Source organism: Pteropus vampyrus, unplaced genomic scaffold, assembly GCF_000151845.1.
Source record: "Pteropus vampyrus isolate Shadow unplaced genomic scaffold, Pvam_2.0 Scaffold69, whole genome shotgun sequence".
Classification (NCBI taxonomy): domain Eukaryota; kingdom Metazoa; phylum Chordata; class Mammalia; order Chiroptera; family Pteropodidae; genus Pteropus; species Pteropus vampyrus.
In genome coordinates this window covers 561,225-568,234 of record NW_011888850.1, presented here as the reverse complement: position 1 = coordinate 568,234, position 7,010 = coordinate 561,225, and the positions used below count along the sequence as shown (strand labels likewise).

Here is a 7,010-nt window from a genome sequence, read left to right as displayed (position 1 = left end):
TTTATAAGAGTGTATTTGAGCCAAGCTGATGACATATGCCAGGGAGCAAGATCTCAAATGTTCTGCAGAAGGACAGTTTTGCAGCTTCTTTAATGTCTTTGAAAGTAAGGAGGGGGACATCATTTTAAAATTAATAGAACCTTTCTATTCTATTATGTGTTTTGAGAGAGGCAGTAGAATGTAGTTGTTACAAGCACAGATGCTGGGACTGCACCACCTGGGTTCAAATCCTGGTTGTGTTTCTTATTTGCTGTGTGACCTAAGACAAGTTACCTTCTCTCTCTGTGCCTCATTCTCTTTATCCGTAAAATACTAGTGCCTTCCTATAGGGATTAGAGAGTTTGCGCATGAAAGCGAACTGGCAAATAGTAACGGCCCTATAAGTATGTGCTTGGGAAGGGAAGAATTTTAAAAAGGGAGAAGGCAGAGCCGCCTCCTCTGAGAAGCATTCTGGTCCTCAGGGATCCACCTACAATCACAAGGCAGGCGAGAACATGAAGGCGAAGCCAATCATATGTGAAGAATTTAGAATAGCAATGGTGGCTTTTTGGTACATGTTTAATAACCAGCTCTCTGGGAGGAAAAAGCCATGACTGATAGTTTCTCTAATTTCTGTGTTGTAAGTATTCCTACCAAGGCCGATTTCAAGCCACCATGGTGGCATTGCTGAATGTGGCACTGGGAACAGATGCATACAATTGGTTCTTGCAGGCTGATGTGAGTGGGCTCTGGGGCACTACTGAAGAGAAGCTTCAGGAATCCAGAGGAGAACTCTACACATTGGTGAGATGGACTGTGTGCTTTCAAATCTCAGCGGTTGGAGAATTTTATCTGGTTCTGGGGATAAGACAGTAAGCCAGAGGGAGGGTCTACATTCTTTGCAGAGTCTACTGCTTAAAAAAAACATTCCCCTTTTCACCTGATCCCTAAGATCATCCAATAAGTCAGTTTCTTTGACCATTCAAGCCTTGACCTTGAGATTGCCAGTGGATAGGACAATTATGGAGATGGTTCAGGTTTGCTGAGTTTGAGAGAGAGGTAGAAGAATGGGATCCTCATTACCTCCTAAGGTACCCTTCTTTAGGCATCTCAGAGAGAAAGAATCACACCAGAGTCCTGGGCCCAGACTCCTGGGGTGACTTTATGAAAGCACTTGAAGTTGTCAATTCTCATGTTTCCCATAACACAATGGGTGGAAAGTATGGCGGTTGTCCTGTACAGCAATGATTTCCTACTGCCTGCCTTCCAGGTGCATGAGAGGATCAGCTTCCCGACCACGTGACCACATCCTGTCAGGGACTTGTGAGAGGGAATGAAAGTCTTACCTTTGAGCACAACATCCCATTGCTAGAGCAGAACACTTCCAAGGGCTCTTTTCTCTCTGCCACAGTGAACAGCCATGTTCTGGATGATGGCTACTCGGTCAGTGTGCATGCTACAGAGAAGAGGACACGAGCTAGATCCCGCAGGTGACTCGTGAGAAAACAAGCAAGAAATACATATTCGTTGTGTTCATCCATGGAGACCATGGGGGTTTGTTATGGAGCACAACCTGTTCTATTCTGGTGCAAGGACCAGACATGAGAATCAAATGCAATTATAAAAGTCGGATGGAAATATTCTGTCAATATTGAAACTCTACCCAAGGAAGGAATTAGCATCTCTCAATTAGCAAGTGGGTAAAACAATTTGAGAAAACTCGTTCTTAGAAACATTATTTGCAATTATTTTTGAAGTAGAAATCAAACTCTGATATCAGATCTATACCATGGGTCAAATTTGCTGTTAGATTTTCTAGTCTCGGGCTGGAGAGCAGTCAGCTGCAAGCCTTTGGGGTTGAAGTGTCCAGAAGTGTTAGTGAGGAGGGAAAAGATGTCTTGTTTAGGAATAGGAACAGTGACCATGTAACAGTAGCAGTTATTCCTTCAGTAAGGAATAACTATGAGAATGGCCATTTCTTGAGTGCCAGAACTTCATGTATAAAAATGTCTAATCCCTGCATCACTTTGACCCCTTTTCAGAGAGCGAAAGCTTGTCAACGGTCATATAGAAAGAAAGTGCAGAAGCCAGAATTCAAACCAGATCTACTGTAAATTCTGCCTTAGATTTTCCCAGACAGAGACCCTGAGTCAAGGATTCAAGTACAAGTAATGTGTTGGGCAGTGGGAGTAATCCCGGATAGGGGAAACAGCCAACAAAGCATAGATTATTATATTAGTTACTCTGATGGCAATTGTGGTTTAATCCCAAGGAGAGAAAAATAACACAACTCATGGCCCAGAATTATCACACTCAAGGGCTGAGGGAGCTGGGGTTTTATACACCAACACCTGAGAGTCATTGGTTGAGGACTGCTCCCAGGGGCAGAGTGGCCTGCTGTGGTCTGGGGAATCGCAAAAGCCCTCAGGTGCAGAGATGCAGACCATGGCGATTGGCAGTCATCTGGAACTCATGAATGTCCAAAGGTTGTGGGTGAAGATATGATAGCATTTGCTCCAGGCTCCAAAGCCTGAGATCTCCCCACCACAGTACTCAGCTCAGCTCCCTGCGTCCCTGAGACAGGGTGAGCTCCTGGGCACATCCCCCTACTCTTGCAGGGCCCCTCTAGGGTCAGGGAACATCGGCCCCACACTCGCCACCCCCTGCCAATCCCAGGGCTCTAAAGGGTTAAAACTAGAGGCCATTTGGTGCTTAGCAAATAGACTAAGAAGCTCTTGGATGAAACTATTTTAAATGGGGATAATGGAATCCACTTCCTAGGGTGGAAGTGAGAATTAAATGAGCGCCCGTAGCATTTTTGGACATGTCTGATGTACAGTAAACAGACAAAAGATGTTTAGCTATGATTGTGTTGAGGACAATGTATTGGGCAGGAGAGGATGAAGGGAAGGAACAACAAGAAGAGAGAGGGACAGAGAAGGAATTAAAGAACAGAGACATAAAAAGCTCTTGTCACAATGTATCATTCACATGGTTCTGACAGATCAGCAAACTGTTGTTCTCTTCCCTTTTCTCAAGGTTTGGGAGTACTATACTTTCTTATCAACTAGAGTAGTGCTAGATAGCTTCCTGCAATGTCTCTAGTTCTCATGTCTACTCAAGGTTACACTCCTGATTGTGACACTGCTGAAAAGATAAGACAAACAATCTGGGGCTGTAATTCTGGGCGCCAGAGCAGCCTAGGATAGGTGGGGCTTTCCAAAAGGCTTTTTCAGTTGAACCTAGGGCCCTGAATTTCATGTTTCCTTATGTGATAATGCCAGTTTAGAGTGTCCTGGCAGTGTGTGTTTGTGTATGAGTGTGTGTATGCACATGTGTTTCACATGCAGGATGGATATAATTTTAGATATTCTGGAAAATAATTGCTCTTGATTAGGACAAATGGCAGTCACCATTTCCTATTTTCACTACAAGCTGAAGGAGAAAAGCAAAGGCTTACATCACAGAACAGATGTTTCAGATTCAATATAAGGGGAAATTTCTTTTTCAGATGGATTCGATAAACCCTGGAATGGATTGTCAAGGGAAATTTTGAAGCCTCTTTCTCTGGGAGCTTTTAAAAGTAGGTTAGATACTCATTGGCCTGAGATAGCTAAAGCACAGTCCTATCTGGAGATGACATGATGCACTGGCTTCCGAATAGGAGTGGAAGAGAAAGGAGACCTTTTTACTGAGGTCTACTGCCTAAGCATTTCATTTCACTTTTTAGAGCATTTCAGCGTAATTGATTTTATCCGATTTAAAAATACATAAGTGTTTGTTATTTAAAATTCAGAGAATATAGAAAAATATGAAAGTAAAAATCAAACAAAATCCTGTAATTCAAAGATACAGAAAATAACTTTTGGTACATATGTATTTTTCAGACTTTTTATATATAACACAGAGCCTCAAAAAAATTATTGCACACACTGCATGCTTCTGTAATCTTGTTTCCATACTTAGTATATTGTGGACTCCTTTCTATGTTGATAAGTATTGTTTTGTATCATTTTTGGTAGTGAAAGATTATTCCATGCATATGCATGTAGCATGATTTATTTAGCTAATTTTTTTACTGTGGAGGTTTAGGTTGTTTTTCCTGGAAATTCTTGTACATATGTCCTTGTCTAATTATTTCTTAAGGATAAATTCCTGGAAGTAAAATTGCTGTGTTAAAGGTATGCCTGTTTAAAATATTTCTACTTATTGTTAGATTCCCCTCCAAAAAGGTCATATCAATTTACATCACCATCAGAAATGCTTGAGAGAAACTGTTTCCCTTTTTTCTAAATAACATTGACTACTGTCCATAGTCACTGTTTTAAGATACATTTCTTTGAGCCCTATGAAGGTTGAGGTTTTCAAGGTTTTCAATCACATATATTTATTGTGTTACTTGCTTTTTATGTTTTTTATCCATTTTTCTACTGAGGGAAGAGAGAGAGATACATATGGATGGATTATATCTACATCTACATCTCTCTATCTCTATCTAACTATATTTTTTCCAAGTTGTCATTTACCTCTACCGATTATGGATATGTTGTACAGAGATTTGCCACTCAGATTATGCTTTGGGCTACATTAGTTGTAACTAGAATATAATTACCTTCTGAGATCCTGGCCAAAATTTTGTCACCTGCTTCTGAGCCAGATGAAGTCTCAAGTCACCAGGGAGTACAGGGCAGAGTGTGGGTAGGTGGGTAAGTGCATATTTTACGGAATCAGGTCACGGATGCCTGTAATTGAAGTCAGAGCCACTAGGCTTGAAAACAGAACAGAAGCCTTCAACATAGAAGCACATGGTGGCGAGTAGAGCAAAAGATGAGAGACGAAGAGAAGGCAGGGAAGATGGTTCTTCAGGACCAGTTCCTCTGATCCCCTCCATCTAAATGTAACAGCACTGATGGGAGTGACCAGTCGATGCAATCAAAATGCCTAAGCCAATAGTGTGCGACAGCCCTTTCAATGTAATATTAAGATAATTGCTTGAAAAGGGTAAAATTCAATCAATCAATCAGATATTATGTCTACACAATACTAGATAATCAGATTGATCTGCATTTCTCAAATTGACACAATTAAATTAATATTGTTTTTGTACCATGTAGAGATAGCCAAGTACATTATCTCTTCAAGTGAAATCCAGGTACCACCTCTCTTGGGAAAGTTGTTTCAATATAGATTGCTGGTCTCCCACCCCAGACCTCCTGAATCAGAATGCCTGGTTCCCAAGTTTTTCTTAAGCAGAAGTTCTCAAACTTAGCTGCGCATTAGAATTATCTGGGGGAACTTTTAAATCGCTCAGGCTGACCCCAAACCAAGTGAACTAGAATCTCTAGATGGAAGCAGGGTGGTGGGAAACAATCATCGATATGTTTCAAAGCAAGCCAGATGGTTGTAACGCACAGGTAAAGTTAAGAATCTCTGAGTCAAGTTGCATGGGAGGAGGCAGACATCAGGATATTCTAAAAGCTTCTCGTGGGATTCTAATGTGTAGAAATTCCAGAACATACCTTCTGAGAGATGTTACCTGTACGAAAGGCATGTGAGCATTCCTTCTGAATTCCTGGAGCTGTTTGCTGCACTAGTGACTCATGGTGAATTTTTGGCTGGTGAAGAACTGCCGTGGAGGGCAACGGGTCTTGTGTCTGTTTATGTGTCTAACACGGCAGTCAGAAAGTCCCTAATGCCCAAATCCTCAATCCTAACGTTTTTCTTGCTTGTAGGTCATGGTCTCCTCCTCTCAGAGCATTCCCAGGTGCATCCTGCCCCCTCCCGCTTTGTTCTCAGGGTTTTACTCAGAGCTTCTCTCAAAGCTTCTAAAGCACAAGGCTCTTTTCCCACTGGTTATGTAGTGAGAACCTGCTATTCTAACCAGTCGATCCTTATTCATGTGGGCTAAGGGAATCACGGACTACTTTCTCCAGAAAACTCTTGTGTTTTAGTGCGAACCTTTTGTAGAGAATTCTTTCAACCAGATAAGACAAAAACTGCTTTCTGATCCTAACTCGCCTTGTCTTGTCTGCAGTCCCTAACCTCTCCCCTCCCCAACCCCATCTGTATATAATTGATGAGCTGAACTGGAGACACTTGTGGGATAGAACCATAAAAACAATTTTATTTCTTTTTCCCACTGCTCCCTTAAACTTGTTCAATGGGGCTGTTTCCCCCCTTTTCTTGGATGAAAACTCAGGGTGATACCATAACTTTTTTGGTCACTCTCAGATAACAATAATCTTTCAGTCACTTTAAGTCATAATTTGGACATGAATTTCTTCCCTTTCCCAGTGGTCCAGAAAGGAGCAAAAGCTGGTGGCTTCTTTCTTCTGTGTCTTATGTTTCTACTGCTCCTCAGGCTAACTGGACCTCTAGACCACATTTTCTGGACCTTCAAGGTTGAAGCAGGAGGAAGGTTGGGGGATAGGATAGGTAAGTTGCCCATATCCATTTACTGAGCATTACAGGCATCCTGTAAGTACTTGACCATATTTGACAGGTATTGTCATAAATTGATGGCACACTCTCTAGGCCCTTCTCTTACAGGTGCTTTCCTAAGTTCTCCTGAGACCCCCTCACTGGGCCCTTCCAAATACAGTCAGCCCTCCAAATCTGTGGATATTGTATCTGTGGATTCAACCAACCACATATCAAAATATTCAGAAAAAAAAAAAAACCTAGGAAGCTGTAAAAAGCAAAACTTGAATTTGTCACAAGCGAAGCACTACACTGAATCCACGTGAATGGTGTGTAGGAATACCTGCTGTAGCCTATATGCAAATATAGGTTATACGCAAAAACTACCCCATTTTATGTAAGGAATTTGAGCATTTGCAGATTTCGGTATCTGGAGGCGGGGTCCTGGAACCAATCCCCGACAGATCCTGAGGATGACTATACAGCATCCCTGACTCAGGCAGTACCTCCCCTCTGGCTGGCCTCTCCTGATGCCCCTTCAACTCTGTCCCTGGTATTACATACCCTCTTACTTCGGATCCCCACCTACTGGGGTAAAATCCACAGGCCAA

At 42.1% G+C, this 7,010-nt stretch overlaps 1 protein-coding gene across 10 annotated transcripts in view; it reads left to right on the top strand.

Moving 5' to 3' along the window:
- The window catches only part of RAPGEF5 (Rap guanine nucleotide exchange factor 5), a 416,073-nt gene that overhangs the window by 156,865 nt on the left and 252,198 nt on the right, over window positions 1-7,010 (top strand). The window contains exon 1 of one of the 10 annotated variants that reach the window (XM_023531490.1): window positions 741-783. The exons of the other annotated variants lie outside the window; for them this stretch is intronic. The gene's annotated coding sequence lies outside the window, so the exon portion shown is untranslated. Of the gene's footprint in view, window positions 1-740; window positions 784-7,010 lie in introns of those variants that run through there. 10 annotated transcript variants of the gene reach the window in all.